This window comes from Pinus tabuliformis, chromosome 4_1 (genome assembly GCF_031772625.1).
Source record: "Pinus tabuliformis cultivar Carrire ecotype Pingquan chromosome 4_1, CPIR1, whole genome shotgun sequence".
In the NCBI taxonomy this organism is placed as follows: Eukaryota; Viridiplantae; Streptophyta; class Pinopsida; order Pinales; family Pinaceae; genus Pinus; species Pinus tabuliformis.
Genome location: NC_142303.1, coordinates 75,426,336 through 75,442,518, shown reverse-complemented (window position 1 = coordinate 75,442,518; position 16,183 = coordinate 75,426,336).

The following is a 16,183-nucleotide window of genomic DNA, read 5'->3' as shown; positions in this document are numbered from 1 at the left end:
TTTCTCTTATCATACCACAATACATATTTTGTTGTTCCTTGAAGATATTTGAAAATCCTTTTGACAACAACAACATGACTTTCACGAGGGAAGGCCTGAAATTGGGCCACAAGACCCACAACTAGCATGATATATCACCTTGAAGTTGTAATATACATCAAGCTTCCTATCATGGACCTATATTGAGTCTTCAGAGTTTCTCAAAGGTATTTGGATTGGGAGATAAACACTCCACTTGGAGACTGAGATATTTGCAATCCCAGGAAGAAATAAAACTCTCTGACCATGGACATTTCAAACTCTTTCTGCATACATTTTTCAAATTGATGCCCTGATTATTCCATGTCGCTGACAAAGATTATATCATCCATATAAACTACTACAATTAGTAGATGGTCACCTTCAGATTTTATGTATAAATTGCTTTCAATAGCACCCTTTTTAAAGCCTTGTTGTTGAAGGTATTTATCCAACCTTTCATACCAAAATCTGGGATCTTGTTTCAGTCCATATAGAGCCTTTTTCAGTTTGCACACAAACCCTTCATCTATGGTGAGAATAAATCCTTCTGGCTGCTCAATGTAAACTTCTTCTTCTAGATCTCCATTGAGAAATGTAGATTTAACATCCATCTGATATACCTTGATGTTTTTATGATTGGAAAGGGTAAGAAAAATTTTGATATCTTCCCATCCTACTACTGGTAAAAAGGTTTCTTCGAAATCTACCCCTTCTATTTGAGCATACCCTTTGTAGACCAATCGAGCCTTGTTCCTGATCACTTGACCCTACTCATTCAACTTGTTTTTTAAAACCCATTTGGTCCCAATGACATTTTTCTCTCTAGGTCTTGGAAAAAGCTCCAAAGTGTCATTCTTTTCAATATGGTCAAGTTCTTCATTCATAGCTTTCACCCAGAACTTGCCCTCACCTTCTTGGATGGGATTCTTTGGTTCAATCTATGACAATAGAGCCATAATTGCATAAATTTTGTTTCCAACAAGTTTCCTCCTGGTCTGAACACCATGTCTTTAATCTCCAAGTATATGACTCTCAGGATGTTTTTTCTTTACATACCTGGAAGGTGTCTTTGGCCTTGGAGTTGTGTTTGCTTCCTTATCTTCACTATCTGAATTTGTTTCTTCTAGATATGTGGACCTCATATCTGGATTTTCTTCACCATTTGAGTTCATGTTTCTTTTAAAGGACTCAGGTTGTGAAGCTATTTCATCTACTATCACATCAATGCAATCATCAATCTTCTTTGTCCGCTTGTTGTAACACTTATATCCTTTTCTTCGATAAGAGTACCTGAGTAATATACCCTCATTAGCACGAGACTCAACTTTCCAATATTTCTATCATTCCTTTTGATAAATCATTTTCTCCCAAATACCTTGAAGTGCTTAACTGGTGCAGGTCTTCCCTTCCACAACTCATAGGGTGTTTTATCAATATTAGGCCTGAGTTGAGTTATGTTTGATGGGTATATTACTGCTTGTGTTGCTTCTCCCCAGAAGATGTGGGATACTTCTTCTTCATCCAACATGACTCTGGCCATTTCCTGGATTATTCTATTCTTTCTCTCAACTACTCCATTTTGTTGTGGATTTCTAGCCATTGAATATTGCCTTCTAATGCCATGTTCTTCACAAAATTCTTCGAACTCCCTTGAAGTGTACTCTCCTCCTCTGTCTGATCTTAAGCATTTTATATTTAAATCTTTCTCATTTGCTACTTGAGATTTAAATTTTTTTAAATTCTTAAATGCTTATGACTTTTCTTTTAAGAGCATGATCCAAGTGACCCTGGTAAAATCATCAATGAGCAACATGAAATACCTTTCTCCTTTTGGGGTTTTTTCTCTAGTTGGGCCACAAATATATGTGTGAATGAGTTGTAGTGGTCTAGATGAGGAGAACTCTTTTGACCTGAAATGAGTCCTAGTATGCTTTCCAAATTGGCATGACTTGTAGATTGAGTTATCAGACCTTGACAGTCTTGGTAATCCTCTCACAACTCCCAACTTGTTGACTATCAAACTTCATTGGCTTTTATAGGACAAATTGACCTCTTAATCAACTCAGAGGAGACGGACAAGATGACTGAGAGATTGACCACAGTTGCAGGCCCAAAATCCACACTAACGCTCTCTATACATTGATAACCTGCTTTATAAAGCATGTTTACAAGCATAAAGGAGCGTTAGTCAACCTGCTAACTCATGTTGTTAGAACAGAGGGAGCGTTAGTGAACTTTAGTGATGCTCAAGTGGTTATGCCAACAAATCTTCCATAAAATATCTAGATATCATTTCCCTAAATTTCTGTAAGAAAAGCAGGGAAACTCCAAAAATCAAGATATTTGGAGAAATTCTATTCCGGAAACAGAGGCAAATGGGAAAAAGCTCGTGAAAGAGGTAGGTTCATGGTTTTTACCTAAATAAACTACATGTTGAGTATGGAGCATGATTGTTTAGAGGTCTTTGTTTCAGCCGGATGTATACCCTAGGAAGTTTGTACACCCCTCCACACAGGGGTTGCGGGGGGGACTTGTCCCCCCCATGGGGGTCCGGGGGGGCCGATCCCCCCCCAGCTGGGGGGTTTGGAGGCCAGTGGTCCCCTAGTGGGGGTTCAGGGGTAGTGCCCCTAAAGCTAAAAGCAGATGTAAAATTGCCTTGTAAAAGTATAGTAATTTCTATTCAATCTGGGCTGTTCATTAGGCGGATGATATGACAGTAGAACTTATGTTTAGTTTATGGTTTTTTGCCCTAGAAGGCAACCCCTCTCTTCATATGAGGGCATTGTATTGAGGCTGTGTAATATATGTGTATTCTCTGAGCGAGAAACAGAGAGGTGAGACTGTGAGAGAAAACAGAGGATATTACAGCGGATTTGCTGTAGGTTGTGTCTCTTCATTTTGTTGGATAATAGAAAGGAAGGACTGGCTGTTCGGGGTGGATGTAGCCCAAACTGGGTGAACCACATATATCTGTGTCTCTCTCATTTTATGCATTTTCTATGTTTATATTTCTACAATATTTTATGTGTTCCATTGCTCCGTAATATATAATTTTCTAACACTACAGGTCGAGTTGGGAAGCCCTAATTCGTTTTCTATTTAAGCAACGAGAGGGCCATTGCACAAGGGTCAGAGCATTTAGAAGGATAGTACATGGTGCTATTGTGATATTGTCATATTCTTGAACGAGCTAGTTGAAAGAAGGAGAGAGAGAGGAAGAAGGGATAAGGAAGGCTGATGCAACAGGGTTGTTGTAATCACTCTTCTATTCTGAATATAGGACTGCGGTTGTGTTCCACTACTGGAAGCGTTGGTGATATTGTGCATTTATTTGTCCATTCTGATGCTTGTTGTGTTCAGTAGATAAGTTACACATTTATACATGTTTGTTACGGATTCTTTCATTAATTGTCAGAAGTATATGTTGTGATTGGTTTGCTTCATTATTTTGTGCAGGAATCATCTTGGAGCCGGTCAGGAGGAGTTCTTCTTACCGCACGGTTATCCCCAAGTGAATCTAGAAAGAACCAAAGGTAATCCTTTCTCCATATCCTGTCAATATATGTCAGATAGATGAACATGTGTGTAACGGGTACCTTTTGCAGATAACCTTACGGTCTGTCGGAAGTCCCGGGAAGACTTTCGAGGGTAGTTTTCATCTCGTGCATTTTACCCCATAGCAGAACTGGCGACTCTGCTGGGGACTATACTTTAGTTCCTGGCTATCCAGACTCCTCTCTGATCTCTTCTCTATTCTATGAGCTTCTCGCTTCTTCATATCCTTCTCTGATCCACCATCTAACTTGTTGCATCCTACAAAGTTGCTTTCTCTTCAGAAACTGATCCCAAAAGCCCACTTTTTGAGCTCTTTCCCTCACTAACGCAGGTTGCTGGTCTACACAGAGCTTTATAAAGCTCTTTGGCTATGCACAGGGTGAGTTAGTGACCAAACTAAATCTCTGTTTACACATAGACAGAGCGTTAGTCTCCCATTTCCTGGTTTTTCAAGAGATTTTTTGGACCAAAAGGGAGGGAAACTTGTCCCAAGCGCTGAATCAAGATCTGTAACAGTATCATGCTAACAAATTTGGTGTCTTAAAATTTATTTTTTAAGAAAATTCTTTAGTTTTTCTCTCATAAAAGAAATTTTTATTGAAATAATCACTAATAAACTGTACATCTCCTTCTGTCAAATTAGTTGTAGGCTACTTTGTTTTGGTTCAATAGTTGTTAGGGAATATTGAGAAAAGGAACTTTCGGTTATGCAAAGTGTTGAATGATTTTTAGATGCACTGACGAATACATGAATATGTGAAATAATACATGTGTAGAATAAGACTTGTTTGCATAAGAAATTGAAAACTTTTTTAAAGCATTGTTCTGCACGGTTTATCGAGTTGAGAGTCTCATAATATTCATACATCAACACCCCCTCTGAAGACAAATAAAAAAGTACACTAAAATTTACACTAAAATCAATCAGATACTCTTTTTTAGAGCAAACCAACATTAGATAGATTAGAACCTTGGGATAAGAGAGTGAGTCAACTACCCAAGGTTGAAAATCAAACTAGTGTCGTTAAAGAGTGAAAAATCCTTCTGCACTCATATTACTAGGACCACTCCACTCACAACGGAGCTAAATATGAGACAACATCGGATTGTAATCAAAGGTAGCCCGCCTTCTTTTACAACTCCTTTGGGCATTCTGTGTAATGGGGGTCCCTTTGGGGATTTCGGAATTGAGTCGGGGACTTAGGTATCCTGCCCACACAGCGTGTTGTCTGCGACTATGTGCCCCCGGTAATGTTTGTGATTTGAGGTATCTCTAGTGGCCAATACTTCTAGGTACTTACCTAAGGTGACTGGGACGGGCTGTCCTGGTACCTCAAATGGACGGACCTACTTTGTCTTCATTTTTTGGGAGGGTGCTCATCTTCATGAGAGTACTTGGCCCCTTAATATGAGGTTCAGGCGAAGCTCAAAAGTAACCGTAACCATACATTTGGCCATCCTTCTCTATTACTCATTGAGAGACTAGTTTTCATCTCCAGTAATCGGTGTTTACCAGACAAGGTAATTTCACTTTGTTTGCTGATTGTCATTTTTAGTGTATTTTTTCTTTTTAGGTACCTGAGTGCTATCGTTTTTGAGACTTAAAGAATATCACCTTAAAATTTATCTGATAAAATTTACCAGTCATTGTGGCTACATCCGGCCCTCACTGTCAATCTAGATGGTTGTTAAGACTTCCTCCACTCACTGTGGAGGATCCCTGGAGATCCACTGACTCGAATTTCTCATCTTCAAGGAATCAGTCTCCTAAATTGCACACGGGATCGTTCTAGACGATCGAGATTCTGATTTGCGGAGGATTTCTTCACGGAAGGATTTCTTCCTCATTTTAACACTCCGCTTACAAATATGTCAGATCTTGTTATTGATCCCATCATACCAGTACTTCAGTCTTCACTGGGAGGAACTCTCCCATCTATTCAGTCGGCACCTCAAGGGTTGTGGAATTATAGAGACACTGTGAGTCCTCTACCACTTCCCCAGTCGACAGTCATCACAACACCGGCAATGTGGAACCCCGCAATCCTGTTTGTCCCAAGTACTGCAACTCACATAACACCCTCTATTAGTGGAACCCAGCAGATGCCAGGTTCCACTCCTATGGTGCGCCAAAGCATACCTTCGACTAGTGCCACATATAGTGCTCCATATAACACTTAATGTGGCACTATGGGCACGGTTCCAGTTTACCAAAACCAAGGTCGGCCACCAATGTATGGTTTTAACCCCCAGATTCATATATTTGGGGCGATTCCCAATATGTACATGCCGGTGGGGAATCTCATAGTCCCCTCGCCGTTCTCAGTCATGCACGGACAGTCACTGATTGACATGAGTTTTCCCTCTGTCAATCAAATCCATATGGTTAGTTCAATGTCGGTTGGGAATCCACAAAGGATCCCCACCCAATCCATGGGGGCACCCTATTCACAAACTCAGATGAGTCAAGGGGCCACGGCTTATACTGGGGGCAACTTCATACCCCAGTATCAAAATCCTCATGGTAATTCACTTTACAACACCGTACTGTAAAGCAACTTCTACACCACGTAGCCCATGTACACTATGGGGAACCAAACGATGGGAGGAGCACAGAGCTCCTCAGGTCATCCGTCTTCACAATGGTCTGAGTCAGGGGCACCTAACAATTTTCCTTTTTTGGCAACATTGGATATCCCCAACTTATACAAGTTGACTAACGACCCCATCTACCATAACCTACAATGGCTGCCGATCCCGCATAAAATACTGGCGGATATTCCTAAGTTCGATGGAAAACAAGGGGAGGATCTGAGAACTCACGTCACCACCTACCATCTATGGTGTGTTTCTAACTCCATGGTGGATGACAGTGTCCTGTTGCGTCTATTTCCCTGCATCCTCACTGGCAATGCTACAAAGTGGTATATTGAGTTACCACGTGCGTCAGTGAATACCTTTGACACTTTAGCAATGGAGTTCCTAAAGCACTTTCAGTTACCTATCCGTTATGAGACAGGGACAGAGCTCCTTATTTTGTTTTGTCATGATACCGCCACCCACATCTCCGATCATATCCATGAATGGAGACGTAGGAGGAGGTTAGTCAAAGCTCCCATCCTTGACTTCCTCTTAACAGACTGGTTCTGTAAGTCATTGCTCCCGCAAATCACTAGAGATGTCTCTCTAGGTGGTGCGGTCATAGAGGACCAATCCATACGTCATGCCCAGCACTTGGATTTAATTTATTCACAGTCTGGAACTCTCTATGACATTATCCCCTATGCTCCCGGTAACCCCAATCCCCCCACTACTCAGCACCTTGGAGTGCATGCTGACGGGATCGTCGGCGCAACCTCCACAGGCGCTATAAAACAACTCAGTGTGTCCATTGCCAAGTTGGCAGTAGACCCCTCTACCAAAACGACTGCTCTTCCTGCCACTGTGATTAACTCTGTGCAGTCTACATAGAAATCTAGTAACAAGAAAAAGAAGAAATAGAACAAGACCGCTCCTTCTGAGGAGTAGTCATCTAAGCATCCCAACTCGAAACAGAAGGCCACTGCACCTATTGATACAGAAAATGATAAAGGCACCAACTATTCATGCAAAATCTATCTTGAAGACCATGAAACTTGGCGTTGTCCGCGGCTTCAGGAATGCATGGATTACCTTGCCAAAAGAGATTCTGGTAAGGCACCGACTCTCCTTAGAAATCCTTTTCCTACTCAATAGCAACAAAATCTCGTTGCCAACCAACCATAACCCACGTCAGGGGGTAGCAACAGTTTGCAACATCCTTCAGCTGGAGAAGGATCTTCTGCTGTTTACACATTTGGAACGGTAGATCTCACCACAAGATCCAAATCTTATGGCGCTCCTGTCGCTCCGACAGCAGAACCATCCGTAGGTCAAAACCCATCGTTTCCCAATGATTTGAGAATCAAAAGGCCAGTTGATGACTTTGTAATTCGAACCCCCAAGGGGGCACTTTGACGCACAATGCAGAACACATCTGCACCTGCCACCCAACACTACAACATCATAGAGGATTTGGTGCAAGCGTCGTCAGCCATGTCAGCACTCGAAGTATGACAAACATGCCCCACCCAAAGGAAAGCTTTGCTTTCAACTATCGGGGGTATTGACCCTGCAGATTCCATGCTTGCCATTTTTAACATGGACAAGTGTAAACCTCCCCTTTCCCACCAGCTTGCATTTCAGGTGCATATCACTTCGAAAGGTAAAGGTATACACCAAACTGTCATAGACGAAGGTGCTTCAACCTACATCATGTCGGCTTCATGTTGGCTCGCCTTGGGTTCCCCAACCCTCTCCCCACTGTCGAACTCCCTTAAAGCTTTCGACAACCACACCTTTGTCCCAAAAGGATACTTAGCCAGTTTTCCCATCACTTTGGCTGGGAAAACCGTAACAGTGGGCGTAGAAGTCGTAGACAAAAAACTCGACTATAATCTGTTGCTGGGTCGCAGTTGGACATATGCCATGACGACAGTCGTATCTACTGTCTTTTGCATCATCCAATTTCTATTGGATGGAAAGGTTATTATAGTAGATCAGTTGTCTTTCTGCACCCCTGATTATTCACCATTACCATGTGGCTCTGTACCCTTAGTAGGAGGTGGAACTAACAGTTACGTCAGTTTAGGTACCAGTCTACTGAAGGCTTCTTCCCTCATGGGTTTTTTCCCTCTTCAGCCACCGAAGGTTTCACAATCGGTCAACATGCTTTAATATTTTCCTCATGAATAGACCAATCCATGGATCCTACTGGCTCCTTCAGACATTGACACTTGCAGAGAACAAACGCCACTGTCACCAGCTGAATCGGCTTGCGAAGCCATTCAAATTGCATCCAAATCTCCGGTCACTTTGGTTTCGGCCAATGGTACCACTGCCCCTCCCATAACCACTCCTTCTTTCGATCCACTCAATCAAGTCCTATCGGTGGACGAAGCTATTAGAGAGATCATGAAGTTAGAAGAGCAACCTTGGGAGGATTCACACCATCATGTTTCGCTATTTGGTTCGGACATGATGCCTCTTCAAATCCTGTCACCTGACACACATGAAATTGTTTCCTTGCCATATAAAACTATCCAACTTTTGGACTCTGAAGGAACAGGGGCAATATTTCACAAACTTTTCTCCCCAATATTTTTGTCATGACAAGCATCGTGGAAAACATATAGAGTGGAGCGAATCACAATCCTGAGGAAATTGTGAGCTTCACCTACCCGTTTAGGGACTTCCGCGATGTTTTTCCTTGGTCTTATGAGGAAATGCATGGCATAGATTCTTCTATTGTCAAGCATGAGATCGAGAAAGATCGAGCATTCTTTTTATGGTATTTTGCTTGCTTGTTAATCCGAAAAACCTCGAGTCTTCTTCTTTGGGCTCGTTAAAATACAAACGAAGATAATAGAGCACTGTTAGGGATATTTTATTGCTCTTTAAAAAATACAAACATCCCTAAGTTTTCATCGTTAGGCTCGTTAAAAAATTTCTAACTATGGTAGAGCACTGTTAGGGATATTGTATTGCTCTTTAAAAAATACAAACATCCCCGAGTTTTCATCGTTAAGCTCGTTAAAAACTTTCTAACTATGGTAGAGCACTGTTAGGGATATTTTATTGCTCTTTAAAAAATATAAACATCCCCGAGCTTTTGTCCTTGCACTCGTTAAATCTATGCAACGATAAATAGAGCACTTTTGGAGATATTTTATCGCTCTTTAAAAATTATAAACACCTCTACGTTTTTGTAGTAGAGCTCGTTAAACATATATACCACAATCCATAAAGCACTTTTGTGGGATATTTTATCGCTCTTTAAACAATATAAACATCCCCAAGTTTTTCATCATTTGCACTCGTTAAATATATGCAAACGATGCTCTGAGCACCTCTTTTTTGATCTAGTTCCAGCTCATAAACTGAAAAAGACCAACAGAGTGTGCTTTTTAGGCACTTTTTCCTCGCTCTTTAAACTGAAAAAATCCCGAGCTGTGTCTTGTTGCTCATTAAACATGCTAAAGATGACCCGAGCATTCTTTCAGGTACTTTTTTCAAGCTCGTTAAAAAATGAAAAATCTCGAGTTTTTGTTACTGAGCTCGTTAAAATGTCACGACAAAACACGAGTTTAGTTCGCCGCCTCGTACTTGTAACAAAATGAGGTCGACATCTATTGGAAAAAGGTTTCTCTTTATCCGGGTCCAGTAGATTAAATACGGAAAAGTAACCGATACGGGTATACTATTAACCTTTTTTCGCACCCGTTTAACAACTATGACAAAGGGACCACCATGGAGTCTCTCTTTACGATCTTTTCAGACTCTCTAAAGATGGAAAGATCACCGAGTTGTCTAGTCTGGACTCTTTAAATACACAGACAAGATATAGAGTTGTTCTTTTTAGGATACTTTTTAGACTCTTAAAAGATGAAAAAATTGACGAGTTTGCCTGTCTGGACTCGTTAAACTAATCAGATAGGGCAAAGAGTCATTCTTTTTGCAATCCTTTTCAGACTCTCTAAACATGAAAAGATCGATGAGTCTACCTATGTGGACTCATTAAAAATCAGATGGGGAAAAGTGGAAATACAACCGTATTCTGAAGCGTGGTTTGGTAGCAAAAGTTCCCTTGACCATGGCACTCCCTTAGATAAACCGTCATTTTGATAGCCTCTCAATATGAGCCCTACCAACCTATGAGTTTTTAGCCTATATACCCTGATGCCATTGCATCTTCGTATCTTAAACACTCTGTAGTGTTCATGAGTCTAGTGCTATCTGGTTAAAACCGTTGTCGTGCCTTCTATTGTTCAAGGGTCCCTACTTGTTTCCTCGATCAACTGACCCTACATATCCTTTCATCATGCCCGCCATTGTTTAGACCCAAAAGCTCAAAAGTTTCTTCAAAAAACAAAATCATCCTTGTCCGGTTTCGTGTCAACTAATATAGGACACGTCATTGCCTCCCTTTCGATAGGTTCCTTCCTATCAACTTCAACACTCTATCTAGGAAAATAACCCAAAAACACATTCAGTGCCTTGGTGCTTGCAGATATTAGTGGCAGGTTACCTCGTGCTTGATCACAAGTTTTCATCATTGGCTCCTGGTTAAGCGATTCTACGAGTGTTTGATGACAAAAAATCTTTCACACTCGCTAGTTTACATTGTGCATCTTGGAGACCATCACCATTATCAGTGGCCTTCCTCGCGTCTGTTAACAGTCTCCATTATTGGCTGGTAATCAGATGATTTCGTGCATGTTCAACGTCAACTCACTTTATCACATGTACTGATCTATGCTGTTCGGTGAAGCAAGAATCAAGACCTTGGGTAGAGGCTTGCATCATTCAGCGTTGTTTCCTCTCCCAAGCTGTGATATTGTTCTTTGAAGACAACCATTTCAGGATAATCTATTATGACACTGGATCCACCCTGTGCCATATTGGCGGCCAACATTGTTATATCTCTGAGGAGAAAGTTACTTTGACATAGCTACTGAGCATGGGAATGACCAACTCAGGACATGATTTTAGCAGTTCATATATATTTACTTTTGTTGTATCAGGTTTTCCTTATCGCCCGAAACTTCTATCTCTCTCTCTACAAATATTTTGACAGGAAACTACAGTATTTTCATAAAGTATTTCGGCCATCATCTCTACCTCTGATCTCATACTTTAGGGGGCATTTGTTATAGGACAAATTGACCTCCTAATCAACTCAGAGGAGAAGGACAAGATGACTGAAAGATTGACCATAGTTGCAGGCCCAGAATCCACACTAATGCTCTCTGTACATTGATAACCTACTTTATAAAGCTTGTTTACAAGCATAAAGGAGCATTAGTCAACCTACTAACTCATGTTGTTAGACTAGAGGGAGCATTAGTGAACTTTAGTGATGCTCAAGTGGTTATGCCAACGAATCTGCCATAAAATATCTCGATATCATTTCCCCAAATTTGTGCAAGAAAAGTAGGGAAACTCCAAAAATCAAGATATTTGGAGAAATTCTATTCCCTAAACAGAGGCAAATGGGAAAATGCTGGTAAAAGAGGTAGGTTCATGGTTTTTACCCAAATGAGCTACAGGTGGAGTTGGGAAGCCCTAATTCGATTGCTATTTAAGCAACAAGAGGGCCATTGCACAAGGGTCAAAGCATTTAGAAGGATAGTACATGGTGATGTTGTGATATTGTCATATTCTTGAAGGAGCTAGTTGAAAGAAGGAGAGAGAGAGAGGAAGAAGGGATAAGGAAGGCTGATGCAACAGGGTTGTGGTAATCACTCTTCTGTTCTGAATATAGGACTGCGGTTGTGTTCCACTACTCGAAGTGTCAGTGATATTGTGCATTTATTTGTCCATTCTGATGCTTGTTGTGTTGAGTAGATAAGTTACACATTTATACATGTTTGTTATGGATTCTTTCATTAATTGTTAGAAGTATATGTTGTGATTGGTTTGCTTCATTATTTTGTGCAGGAATCGTCTTGGAGCCAGTCAGGAGGAGTTCTTCTTACCGCACGGAGATCCCCAAGTGAATCTAGAAAGAACCAATGGTAATCCTTTCTCCATATCGTGTCAATATATGTTAGATAGATGAACATGTGTGTAACAGGTACCTTTTGCAGATAACCTTATGGTCTGTCGAAGTCCCAGGAAGACTTTTGAGGGTAGTTTTCATCATGTGCATTTTACCCCATAGCAATGGCCAAGCCCCCTGTGCCACATTCATGCTTCATTCATTTTTCTTAAATAACAATTAACTCTAGAATCATCAAACACATATACATTATTGTGGGGTCTGATTACTTTTCCCACCATCTTTCCATTTGTCATGTTGTAGATCTCACAGTCCTTGGATCAAAAGGTCACATCATAGCCATTATCACACATTTGGCTAACACTAAGCAGATTGTGCTGAAGACCTTCCACATTCAACAAATTTTGTGCTTTTGTCTTTTGATCAAGACTAGCTATTCCTTTACCCCTAATTATTGATGGAGCATTGTTACCAGAAGTGATGTTGTTCCCTTCGTCCTTTTCATTTAGCAACAAAAACTTACTCTTATCCTTTGTCATATGCTTGGAGAAACCGTTGTCCATATACCATCTGTTTTCTTGGTTTTGTGCTGATAGAGTGAGTCCACATTCCATGCTTTTTCTAGATTTTTGTTTCGAATTCTTCTCATCCTTCTGAAACAATGACCACCAGGTGTTCTGAGACTTGGATGGATACTCTATATTTCTTCTGTACTCACTTGCCTCGTGCCCAAAATTATTACAATTAAAACTTTCAACATCACTCATTAGGGCAGAGAAAGCATTTCGGTTTTTGAGTGTAGAGTTTTGAGATTTGAAATTTTGACATCTAAAATTTTGATACTTATTGTATCTAAAATTTTCATCTCTTTCAACTTTGATCCTTTTACACTCAACAACCTTATGCCCAAAGATGTGACATCTATAAAAATGACCATAAAATAAATGAGAGTACCTGAGATTGGAAGATTCATGAGTTTGTGCATGAAGGTACCTTTGTTGTTTGGTTGATTGATTCATTCTTTGTTGGTGTGCCTCTTTGAGATGGATGAAGTTATTATTCTAGTGGTGATCTCCTCTTTTCCTTGCTGCCCTTTTGTCTTCATCGATTCTTTCTTGAGGCTTATTTTCATAGCTCCGTGGTTCCTCAAATCCCGTGGACTTGAAGTTCATATTTCCTATTTGGGGCTCCTGTGGTTTGGAGTAACCCATGCCCGTTTTGTTTCCTAAGGATCCATGATTGCTCTTAATTTGTTCTATCTTTCTTGTTCCTTCCGCAAATTTCTCATTTATTCCTTCTTCGATCTTTATTTTATTGAGATTTTTTCTTAGAGAGATAACCTTTGGCTAAAGACTCTGACAATTTTATTTCCATTCATTGATTAAATCTTGAAGAACCTCTTCCTTTCATTTATATTCTTCTAGTTTGACTTTCAAGGATATAATTTCATCTTTGTATGTATTTGAAATTGTTTCCTTTTTTTACCTTGAATAACTCTCGTTTTAACTGCTTGTTCTCTTCTTCTAGTTTCTCATATTTTCCTCATTTTTCTTATAGTAGGAGGACTAAACTATGTTTTCTTTTAATGGCTTCTTCAAGTTTCTCTTTCTTATCAACAAACTCCTCATTGTCGGAATTGTACATACCTTATTAGACACGATGTAGTTGTTCCTTTAGCTTCTTATTCTTTTTCCTTGCTTTCTTCAATTCATCAAGAGCACTGACTCGTTCCCCTTCAAGGTCCACCTCTCATTCTTCTTCTTCTTCAAAGTCTATAATATTTTGCATCTTGGAGTCTATTCCAAATTCCATAAGAAAATACTTATTTGAACCATCCTCCAAAGAGTTTTCCTTGTCTAACTCTGGTGTTAAACTATCTTCTTTGGAGTAGAGCCCCTTTTTCTTATTGTAGAAATTTTGAATAATTAATCACTTATTCACAGAGATTATCCTGATTATAAACTATTGCGGAATACATGCACAATACATAATCTCCTCTATGTTGATCACCAATTTAGCAGCATCAAAAACAATGAAACATCAATCGCATGCACACATTAACACAGTATGTAACCCGGGGAAAGCATATAGCTGAAAACCCCACACTATCTGTATATTATAATGATAGAGAACATGTAACAATACATAGTACAATACTCCTCACAAGTACTCAGTACTATCTCCACCTGTTATACACAAACTAGCTCAGATCTGAAGCCTCAAATCTCCTCCACTGTTTTCCTGCCTCCACTGCGCAATCCTGCAAGAGAATCAATCACTCTGTGAAATCGAATTCCTTTGGTTATACTACGCAAGCCTCTTGGGCAATCTCCATCCATGCATGTGCAAATCTCATGCACAACTATAGTCACAACTGATAGCAATCTCAACCTCTAACACCTGTCTCCACTGAACTGTACATGCACTGAGTTAACTGATGTATTCTTCAGTTGCTTTATGAGTTAATAACTAGTGAATTAATTAATAATTAATTCACACAACTCATCACTAGTGTATTCTTTAGTTAGACTAGAATACAACTAGTTTAACCAAGTCAAACTGAACACGACTCCATCAACCCCACAATCAACTCCACCAAACTCAACCACATGAGTTCTAACTGAAGTCCTGGATGCAATAGCTCAACTGACCCACAAGAAAAGCGTATTTCCTTCTGACAGCTGCATGTGCCACATCTGTAGCTCAAACTGAAGTGGTCCAAGAGGATAAGATAATGTTTATAGTCCAAATATTATTATGAGACAATAATATTCGACTGTTCTATTTTTAGCCTGGCAGTCTAAAAATAGAAACCGACCATATGTCTAAAAATAGAAGTCCATCTATTTTTACCAACATGACCGATCATCCAAAAATAACATCCTGCAACTAATAGACCATGATCCATATGTCTAAAAATAGACATAGTCTAAAAATAGACTTTGCGCCAAAAATAGCCTGCGGGCCCACTTAGTGAAGGCAACTTCTTTCCACTAAGCTCCATCATCTTGTTGCATTTTCAACACTCCCTCTCAACAAGATATGGATTATCAACAACCCCTATCCTGCCTCGGTGGTATTCGAATTTGCTCTTGGTGAGCGCCTTCGTTAAGATATCAGCATCCTGATCCTCTGTTGGAATGTATGAAAGTAACATGACTCTCTGCTGCACACAATCTCTGATATGATGGTACCTGATGTCAATGTGCTTAGATCTATCATGAAATACTGGATTAGCCGAGATTTTAATGCAACTCTGGTTATCACAGTAAATCACAGTAGGCTCCAAGTATGAACTGAACAACCCGACCAGGATCTTCCTCATCCATATAGCCTCGCATGCAGCCAAACTTGCTGCCATATACTCGGCCTCTGCTGAACTGAGTGCTGTGGATCTCTGCTTCCTGTTGTACCAAGAAACTACTATCGACCCGATACTGAAGACCCCTCCATATGTGCTCTTTCTATTTGTTGGGCTCCCTGCCCAATCTGCATCTGTGAAGCCACATAGCTTCACCTCATCCCCCTGTCTGTACCACAAACCATATCCCGATGTGCCTCTAAGATAACGCAATACATGCTTGCCTGCCTTCCAGAAGAGCTTGGTTGGCTTAACCATAGCTTGTGAAAGCTAGTTAACAGCATAGCATATATCGGGTCGTGTATTGACCAGATACATAAGCGACCCCACCAACTGTCGATAAACAGTGGCATCCACTACTTCTGCTGAAGTAGCATCCTCCTTCCTCCAACCTCCAGGAAGAGGAGTATCAACAGGCTTGCAGCCATGCATGTTGAACTTCTCCGGTATCTCCCGAGCATACTTACCCTGAGAAACAAATAGTCCATCACTACGCTGCCAAATTTCCAATCCCAGTAAATAATGAAGGAGACCCAAGTCCTTCATCTCAAACTCCTTAGTAAGATCATCCTTGCATGAAAGTATCAATAGCTCATCACCTATTAGAATCAAATCATCTACATAAAGTACAATGATAAGCAACTTACCGTCCACCACAATCTGGTATA